This window comes from Tenrec ecaudatus, chromosome 5 (genome assembly GCF_050624435.1).
Source record: "Tenrec ecaudatus isolate mTenEca1 chromosome 5, mTenEca1.hap1, whole genome shotgun sequence".
Classification (NCBI taxonomy): domain Eukaryota; kingdom Metazoa; phylum Chordata; class Mammalia; order Afrosoricida; family Tenrecidae; genus Tenrec; species Tenrec ecaudatus.
This window is the reverse complement of record NC_134534.1, coordinates 113,044,021-113,055,052: the sequence shown is the minus strand read 5'-3', so window position 1 is coordinate 113,055,052 and position 11,032 is coordinate 113,044,021.

Here is an 11,032-nt window from a genome sequence, read left to right as displayed (position 1 = left end):
AGGCTGAAAGAACACCAGCACGACGAGACCCCAAGAAGAAATCACCAAGGCACATAATAGTTAAACTATCCAACTTTGAGGAAAAAGAGAAAATCATGAGAGCAGCTAGGGCAAAACAAGCAATCACATATAAAGGTCACCACATAAGGATATGCTCAGACCTATCAGCAGAAACTATGAAAAAGAGGAGAGAGTGGAGTAACATATTCCAAAAGTTGAAGGAAAACAACGCAAATCCAAGAATACTCTACCCAGCCAAATTATCGATCAAGATCGATGGAGAAGTAAAAGTATTCCCAGACAAGGGAAAACTCAAAAAATACGTTAGAACAAACCCAGCCTTACAAAAGATCCTCGCCGACTCAGTATGGGCAGAAGAACAAAACTCACCAAGCACAAATAAGAGACCAACACATAGAACAACTTCACCCAGAGCACAACAAAGAGAAAACAGGCCCCAAGATAGGAATGGCTTAAGGATGGAAAGAAGTCAAGAATGAAACACACACAAAACACATACTAATGATAAAGGAAAGTAGGAAAACTCCCAACACAAAAGGTGTAAAATGGCATCACAGAGTCCACACATTGAGATAATAACCCTGAATATCAATGGCCTGAATTCAGGCATTAAAATACTGAGACTAGCAGAATGGCTTAGAAAACACAACCCATCAATCTGCTGCCTACAGGAGACACATCTCAAGGCTACAGACAAAAATAGGCTGAGAATCAAAGGCTGGAGAAGGACCTACCAAGCAAACAGCAATACAAACAAAGCAGGGGTTGCAATCCTTATCTTGGATAAAATGACCTCAAAGTGCAAACCATAAAAAGAGATAAGGAGGGACACTATATAATGCTCAAGGGAATCATAGACAATGAACCACTAAGCATTGTAAACATATATTCCCCGAATGAGAGACCAGCTCAATATGTCAACCAAACCCTCCAAAAGATTAAGAAAGAAATCACAGACTCGACAATTATAGTGGGCGACTTCAACACACCACTCACTGAGAAGGTTAGATCACAAGGAAAGAAACTCAACAAGGAGACTAGGGAGCTAATCTCCACAATTAGACAATTTGACCTAATAGATATTTACAGAGCTTTTCATCCAAATAAAAAAAAATTTCACATTCTTTTCAAGTCCCCATGGCACATATTCGAAGATAGACCACATGCTGGGGCATAAGGAAAATCTACATAAATTTAAGCACATTGAAATAATACAGACCTCTCTCTCTGACCACTGTGCCATAAGACTGGAAATCAACAAAAGGAAGACAAAGAAAATAAGAGCAAATAATTGGAGGATGAATAACTCTCTACTGCAAAAGGAGTGCATACTGGTGCAGATCAGAGACGAAATCAGGACATTTCTAGAAACCAACGAAAATGAGCACATGACGTACCAAAACTTATGGGACACAGCAAAGGCAGTCATCAGAGGAATGTTCATAGCAATACAAGCACACCTAGGAAAGGAAGAGAGACTCATGATGGATACACTGACACAAAATTTACAAAAACTAGAGCAGAGTCAGCATGACAACCCTACTAATAGCAAAAGAAAAGAAATTATAAAAATCAGGGCTGAGATTCAGGAGAGGGAAAATTAAAAAACTATGGAAAAAATTAATATCGCTAAAAGTTGGTTCTTTGAAAGGATAAACAGGATCGATAGACCATTAACAAACCTAACCAAAGAAAGGAGGCAACAAATCTCAATAGCAAAAATAAGGGATGAAAGAGGGGTCATTATGACAGACCCTAATGAAATCAAAAGGATAGTTACACAGTACTATGAAGGATTGTACTCCAATGAATTCAACAATTTGGAAGACATAGACAAATTCCTGGAAAAACAATCCCTCCCTAGACTATGCTTGGTGGACATCAAGAATCTCAACAGACCCATAGCAATAGAAGAAATAGATAAGGTTATCAAGAGATTACCAACAAAAATATCCCCTGGACCAGATGGCTACACTGGAGAATTCTACCAAGCATTCAGGGAAGAACTAATACCAATCCTACACGAACTTTTACAGAACATAGAAAAAGATGGCAAACTCCCAAACTCCTTCTATGAAGCTAGTATAACTCTGATACCCAAACCGGGCAAGGATCCCAGAGGAATCGAGAACTACAGACCAATATCCCTAATGAACATTGATGCAAAAATCCTTAACAAAATACTAGCCAACAGAATACAAAAGTATATAAAACAAATAATTCACCATGACCAAGTGGGATTCATACCAGGGATGCAGGGATGGTTCAACATACGAAAGACCATTAGTATAATTCGTCACATTGACATGAAAAAGTATAAGAATCACATGATTATATCAATAGACACAGAAAAAGCATTCGACAACATCCAACACCAATTCCTGTTTAAGACACTAGCGAAGATAGGAACGGAAGGAAAGTTCCTCAAGACAATACAAGCTATATATGAAAAACCAACTGCCAAAGTGGTAGTCAATGGAGAAAAGACTAACACAATCCCACTGAAAAAGGGGACCAGACATGGATGCCCCCTGTCCCCACTCCTATTTAATATCATGCTGGAGGTTTTAGCTAACAGCATAAGGCAAAGAAGTGACATCAAAGGTATTCATCTGGGGAAGGAAGAGGTGAAACTATCGTTATTTGCAGATGATATGATTCTATATATGGAAAATCCCAAAAGTTCCACAAGGGGAGTACTGGAAGCAATAGAGGAGTTTGGCAGAGTGGCAGGATACAAGATCAACAAACAGAAGTCCATCAGACTGTTATACACATCAGATAAGACCACAGAAGAAGAGATCAAAAAGGTGGTACCCTTCACAATAGCCAGACACAAATTGAAATATCTAGGTATACACCTGACTGAAAAAACAAAAGATCTATACAGGGAGAACTATAAAATACTATTACATGAAACCAAGAGTGACCTCAACAAATGGAAGAATATCCCATGCTTTTGGATTGGAAGACTTAATATAGTTAAGATGTCAGTTCTGCCAAAAGCACTATATAAGTTTAATGCCATCCCGATACAATTACCTTCATCTGTCTTCAAAGAAATGGAAAAAACTGATTACCAACTTCATATGGAGAGGGAAGAAACCCAGAATTAGCAGAGAACTCCTCAAGAAGAAGGACACCGTGGGAGGGCTTGCTTTACCTGACTTTGGCACATACGATGCAGCCACAGTTCTCAAAACTGCATGGTATTGGTACAATGACAGATACTCAGACCAATGGAAAGGAACTGAAAACCCAGAAATAAAAGCATCAGCATACAGACAGCTGATCTTTGATAAGGGCCCCAAAAAGATCAAATGGGAAGCAGATGCCCTCTTTAACAAGTGGTGCTGGAAAAAATGGATATCAACATGCAGAAAAATGAAGCAAGACCCTTATCTCACTCCATGCACAAGAATAAACTCAAGGTGGATTACAGACCTTGAAGTTAAACCCCAAACTATAAGGGCCATCAATGAGGGAATTGGGACCAACTTGAGAACTTTGGCACAGGGAATACACAGGCTTTAGAAATAGGGAAGGACACAAACACAGAGGAGGCACAAATTGACAAATGGGATATACTGAAGATAAAACACTTGTGTACATCTAAAGAATTCACCAAGAGAGTAATAAGAGAGTCCACAGACTGGGAAAACATCGAAGAGAACGAAGAGAAAAAGGCTAAGAAAGTTGCTATGAGAAAAAAATCATCCATCAAAAATGCACCTACTCATCCTCCAAGAGTAGCAAGGATTGCCATATGAGAATTTCACTGGGGAACCTTTACCCTTTATGCTTTCCAGCCCTGATCTTGAACCCTTCCAGCTCTTTGGGTTCCCAAACTCAAAAGAACAGTGGAAAGAACATGATTTGAAATGCTACAGGATGTACATCAGCCGTTCTGGTGTTGTGTGAATTAAAGAGGGCAGAATTAGGGGTTGGGAGGTTACAGAGATGGAAACACTACCTTCTTAAGTGTATAGACCAAAATGGAGAACACAGCATGGAACAACAGCTTCCGGTCTGCTAGCTGCAAGGTAAGTAATTCAAAACCACCGAGCCCCACAGGGGAAGAATGAGACTTTCTACTCCTATGAATATTTTCAGGCTCAGAGACTCACAGGGACACTTCTACAGTGCCCCCTAGGATCACTATGAGTCAGTGATGTCTCTAAGGTGAACCAAAAAGGTAAACCATGCATCTAAGTTAAACCATAGATGTATGAATGGCTTTGGGGCTTACACTTAACTAGCCCCAATCTAAGATAAGTTATAATATGGCCTTTCTTGATGCTCCGCCTTATGAAAAGATCACTAGATACAAGTGCCATAGCAAAATGTGGTGCAGAAACTAGATGGTGCCTGACTACCCTACCTGGGGTCTTAAAGGTTTGTTTTCAAACAAGCAGCCATCTAAATGAGGAGTCCACATGGAAAAAGCACACCAACCTGTGTGATCAAAGGATTGTAAATCATATAATCCAAATCTAAAAGGGACAATGTTATCAGAGGTGAAATTGTGAACACCTGGTTTTCAGAAGGTTATGGATGACAGTGGAAGCACAAAATCCATTGGCAGGGTCCACACATGGATTTAACCTCTGGTGAATCCCCTCTGATCTACTTGAGGGATATGAGAGCCTGGTAAATTTGATCAGGGCAAATGAAGTTAGGTTAAAATGTAGTGTCTTATTTGATCTCCCTTTTGACCCATTTTAAAGCTGTTTACCTTTAAAAAAAAATAAAGGCGAAATACATGAACCCTTAATGTTTTTTCCATGTCTTACACTGACCACTGTCTCCCTTCACCCATTTTTCTGTTGTCTATCCCCCTGGGAGAGAGGGTTGTATGTGGATCATTGGGATCAATTTCTCCTTTCTCCCTCAACCCTCCTGGTATCGCTACTCTCATTATTGATCCTGAGGAGTTTATCTGTCCTGGATTCTGTGTTGAGAGCTCTTCTGTACCAGTGTACATGTTCTAATCTAGCTGGATTTGTAAGGTAAAATTGGAGTCACGATAGTAGGGGGCAGGAAGAATAAAAGAACTAGAGGAAAGTCATGTTTCGTCTGTGCTATACTGCACCGTGACTGGTTTGTGTCCTCCTTGTGACCTTTCCATAAGGGGATGTCCAATTGTGTACTGATGGGATTTGGGTTTCCACTCTACCCTTCCCCTCATTCACATCAATATAATTTTCTGTTCTGGGTCTTTGAAGCCTGATACCTGACCCCATCAACACCTCATGATCACACAGGCTGGTGTGCTTCCTCCATGTAGCCTTTGTTGCTTCTGAGCTAAATGGCCACTTGTTTATATTCAAGCCTTTAAGACCCCAGATGCTCTATCTTTTGATAGCCGGGCATCATCAGCTGTCTTCACATTTGCTTATGGACCCATTTTGTCTTCAGTGATCATGTTGAGGTGAGCATCACAGAATGCTGGGTTATTAGAACAAAGTGTTCTTGTGTTGAAGAAATGCTTGAGTGGAGACCCAATGTCCATCTGCTACCTTAATACTTAACATATAAATATATGTACATAGATCTATTTCCCTATCATTATATATATATATATATATATATATATATATATATATATATATATATACACACACATGTACATACCTGTATTTAGACCTCTATAAATATCCTTTGCCTCCTAGTTCTTTCCTCTATTTCCTTTTACTTTCCTGTTGTCCCACTATCATGTTCATCCTTCATTTGGGTTTCAGTAATTCCTGTTACATTTCCCTGGATCAAGCCCTACCAGGCCTCCTACACCCTCCTCGTCATAGGGTTTTGGGTGACTTGTTCCTTTGTCCCTGGGTTTGTTAACACCAACTGCCTTTCCAGCCCCCACCTCCCCCTCTCCCATGACCCCGCCTCCCCAACCCCAGCTGTCAGTCCAGTCCCATTGTTTTCTCCTCCAGATTATTTACCCTGCCTATCTTATCTAGATAGACCTATAGAGATCATAGTATACACAAAAAAACAAGACAGAGCAAAACAAAGCAACAAAACAAAACATCAAGAAAAAAAAACCCACAACAAAAAAAGCCTGTAAGTAGTTCAAAGGTCTGTTTGTTGACATTTAAGTGTTTTCCAGTTGAATCTGATGGGGTACCACGTCCTAGACTCATTTTTGGGATTCCCTGGGGACTCCTTGCTCTGTTCTCCTTACTGTTTTGTTGCACACCCTTAGTGTGGGTGGGGTCAGTAGGGTGGGGTCAGATCAGGCACAGTTCCCACACTGTCTCCAGTGTTGTTGCCCCGTAGTGCTATAGGTCAATGAGGGATGTCCTCTTGTGGTGGGACTGGTCCTATGGTGTGGGAAGCCACAGCTCTCGCCGCCATTACAAGATGGCGCCGGGCAGTCAGGGCGGTGGTCCAGTTAATGGTAAACAACCACTTAGAGCATGCGCACTGCTTAGATGACCTAGTCATAACTCCACCCTGGAGTATGCTAATAAGGGTTCTGGAGAACGCACCAATCAATGCACAGCACGTCCCCATAGAGCGCATATAAGCAGCAGTACTTTGGGGCTTCGGGGTCTTTTTCCGCATCTGCAAGTCGAACCCGCATTAAACGCCTGTGGAAGAACCCTGTTGTGGCGCGTCCTTCTTGCTGGCGAGACTGAGCGCGCGACAAGTGGTGCCGAAACCCGAGAACGACCACCTCCAGCACGAGCGGAGACCCCCTGTCATCAGGGAGGATTCAGAACCGCACGGCGTGGGAAGAAACGGTAAGTTCTGAGAGACATGAGCCTGAATGATTGTTAAGCCGCTTGCTGGTGCTTGAGTGTCAGCGTGTGAATACTTCCGCTTTAGATTTTAACGGCGAACAGCCAGGCCGCCTTTTCTTTATCGCGCATAAATCGGGTGTAGATAAATCCGTGCGCGCCCGTGTGTTAAGTCCTTGTATACATAAGCAGGCAACATGGGGAACGCGGCAATAAAGACTATGGTTACGGCTCTCGATGCCCTATTGAGAAAGAGAGGATTAAAAATTTCAGAACAGACTTTGTGTAAATTTGTAAAAAACATAGATGAGACAGCACCATGGTTTGTTTCCACAGGCTCGCTAACATCCGCGAGCTGGAATAAGCTAGGGTGAGACATAGACCGAGCCGCTGAAGCCGGATGGCTGAAGCCGGGGATTAGACCCATTTGGAAGCTAGTGAAAGCATGCATTGAGGACAAAGAGTGTGAGCAGCCATTGCGCCAAGGGCAGCAGGCTTTAGAAGATGTTCAGGAGAGCATATCAGAAACAGAGCGGGAGGAAGAACAAGGAGCTCGTAGGAAGCAGCACAAAGCTGTTAAAAATGAGGAGGCTGCACAGTTAAAATTAAAAGAGGAAGTTGATCAACAGAAGAGCCGTGCCCGCCATTCGGAGCCCTTGTACCCGTGGCGAGAACTAGAGCTTCTTGAGTTATCAGAGGAAGAAGAGGAACAGTTAGAGGAGGCAGCCACTCGCTACGAGGAGGGACGGTATAATGCTTTTCAAGTAACCGCTGTGAGCCCGTCCGCGCCACCCCCTTATAGCGAGAACAGGCAGAAAGGGTGTGGATACTCCTTTTGCCCACCCGGTACCCGCAGAGCAATACAACAAATGTACCCAGTATTTGAGGACCAGAATAATGCTCGTTATCATACGCCTTTAGAGCATAAGCAAGTGAAGGACTTAGCTGAAGCAGTAAGATCTTATGGTGTCAATGCAAATTATACTCAGTCCCTGATTGAGAGACTTACAGGCAATGCTATGACACCTGCTGATTGGACTTTTGTTACAAAAGCAGTCTTGACAACAGGACAGTATTTGGAGTGGAAATCCCTGTGGCAGGACCTATTAATGGCTCGGGCTAGGGAAAATGCCGCAGCGGGGCAACCCGCATGGAATTTTGAAATGCTGACAGGTCAAGGAAGATGGGTTAACAATCAAACAGCCTTCCCAATATAGGTATATCAACAAATAAATACTGCCGCGAGCAAGGCATGGAGGACCTTGTCTAATAAAGGAGAGGTTAGAGGTAACTTAACTAAAATTATACAGGGACCTACTGAGCCTTTCTCAGATTTTGTCGCCCGTATGTTGGAAGCAGCAGGAAAAATCTTTGGAGATCAGGACACAGCCATGCCTCTCATTGAGCAGTTAGTTTTTGAGCAGTGTACTAAAGAATGTAGAACAGTTATAACGCCCTGGAAGTCCAAAGGACTGCAGGCATGGATGAAGGCTTGCAGGGAAGTTGGCAGTCCTTTGACAAATGTAGGATTGGCTGCTGCAGTATTGGCGGCCCAAAAAAAGAGCCCCCCTAAAATGCTTTCAGTGTGGTAAGGAAGGACACATTAAAAAACATTGCCCTACTGGCACCGCGAGTCAAACTGGGATAGGGACCAAAAGGACCCCGGGAGTTTGCCCTCGGTGTGGTAAGGGTAGACATTGGGCCAACGAATGCAGATCTGTGAAAGATAGCAAGGGGCGCCCCCTAGAGCAAAATGACCAGGAGCCAAAAAACGGGAAGCGGGGCCCTCGTCCCCAGGGCCCGCAAATGTATGGGGCAATCCAGGAGGACGGCCTCCGCCCACTGGGGAGGCCACTCCCAAAAGGGCCACTGCGGGATCCGCAGGGGTGGACCTCAGTGCCACCACCAGAGCAGTACTAACGCCACAGCAGGGATGCCAGCCCATCCCTACGGATTTTTATGGTCCCCTTCCAGAAGGCACCATGGACTTGCTGCTTGGCAGGTCCTCCACCACCTTAAAAGGCTTAATTGTGCACCCAGGAGTCATTGATCAGGATTTTACAGGACAAGTAAAGGCAATGTGCTCCTCCCCACGGGGAATATATGCCATCTCACCTGGAGACCGTATCGCGCAGCTCTTGGTGTTGCCTAGCAAGCATGCACTGTTCCCAAGTACTAAAGTTAGTAGAGAAAAAATGAGCTTTGGATCATCAGGAGAAGCTGGGGCCTTTTTCTCAGTGCAGTTAGATCAACGCCCAACTTTGACATTGGACATTGAAGGGAAAACCTTTGAAGGTATATTAGACACAGGGGCAGACAAAAGCATTATATCCACCAAATGGTGGCCTTCCTGCTGGCCGGTAACACAATCTTCACAGTCTCTACAAGGACTCGGGTATGCATCCATGCCTATGATAAGCACCAGACGGTTGCACTGGAAAGCTGAGGAAGGACAATCAGGCCAGTTCCAGCCATATGTCCTCCCCTTACCTGTAAATTTGTGGGGAAGGGACATGTTGACAGACCTAGGATTAGTACTAACCAATGATTACTCACCTATAAGTCAAGAACTTATGCAAAAAATGGGATATGTACCGGGAAAGGGAGTTGGGAAACACCTACAGGGTCGTCCTGAACCAATAGAGGTAGCAGTGAAGAAAGATCGCACAGGTCTGGGTTTTTCCTAGGGGCCACTGCGGAGCCGCTACCCATTCCGTGGCTCTCAGCAGAGCCAGTTTGGGTACCACAGTGGCCGCTCCCAGTAGAAAAATTAATTGCGGCACAAAGGCTAGTTAAGGAACAGCTAGAACTAGGACATTTAGAACCATCCGTGTCCCCGTGGAACACACCCATATTTGTTATTAAGAAAAAATCAGGGAAGTGGAGATTGTTGCATGATTTAAGAGCCATCAACGCCCAAATGTCACTCATGGGCCCTGTGCAGAAAGGCCTCCCATTGCTATCTGCAATACCTAAAGGCTGGACCGTCATTATAATAGACATTAAGGATTGTTTTTTCTCCATCCCTTTGCATAAGAAAGATAAGGAAAGATTTGCCTTTACCCTACCCTCCATTAATCATGAAGAACCTGACAAACACTTTCAGTGGCGAGTTTTGCCACAGAGAATGGCCAATAGTCCTACTATGTGCCAGTTATTTGTGGACCACGCCCTAGCACCCGTCAGAGAAAAATTTGGTCAGTTAAAAATCTACCATTACATGGATGACATATTAATAACTGGAGAAGAGGAGCCAGATGTGCAGCAGGGATACAGCGAGGTACTTAAGGAATTAGAATCCCATCAGTTAGCCATAGCACCAGATAAGGTCCAACAATCTTCAATTGGACAGTTTTTAGGAGCCACAATAAGCCCATGTCACATAACGCCTCAAAAATTGACTATACGGAAGGATCAGTTAAAGACATTAAATGATTTTCAAAAGTTGCTAGGAGATATCAATTGGCTCCGCCCATATTTAAAGGTATCCACTGCTGACCTTAAGCCATTGTTCAATATCTTGGAAGGAGAAAGCCATATTACTTCTCCTCGAGAAATCACTCCTCAAGCCCAGAAAGTATTAGAACAGGTTGAAAAGGCCATTTCTGAAGCGCAGTTAGATAGAATAGACATAAAATCTTTTCAGCTGTGCATTCTAAAAACTGCCTGCGCGCCTACTGCAGTCTTGTGGCAGACTGGGCCTTTGTTGTGGATCCATGCCCACTCCTCGCCTTCCAAAACTATTGAACACTACCCTTCTATGGTAGCCACAATGGCCCTAAGGGGTGTTAGACAGCTATTATGCATTTTGGAAGAGAGCCTAGCAGCGTCATTGTCCCATATACTAGTGAGCAAGTTTCTACACTGTGCGCCACTACGGATGAGTGGGCAATTTTTAAATGCAGTTTTAATGGACTAATAGACAACCATTATCCTAAACATTCCTTGTTGCAATTTGTGAGTTCTCATCCAGTAATTTTTCCCCGTGTCACTGTTAACAACCCCATTAAGGAAGCTTTAGACATTTATACAGATGGCTCTAAAACAGGCAAAGGATGTTATGTAATAAACGATCAAGTGACTACATTACAATTTTTAGCTGATGCACCCCAATTAGTAGAATGTTTGGTGGTCTTAGAAGTTTTTAAGAAATTCACGGAGCCAATTAACATCATATCTGACTCCCATTACGTAGTCAACGTGGTGTCTAAGCTGGAAATTGCTGGCTACATTAAGCAATCCAGCAAGGTAGCAGACATCTT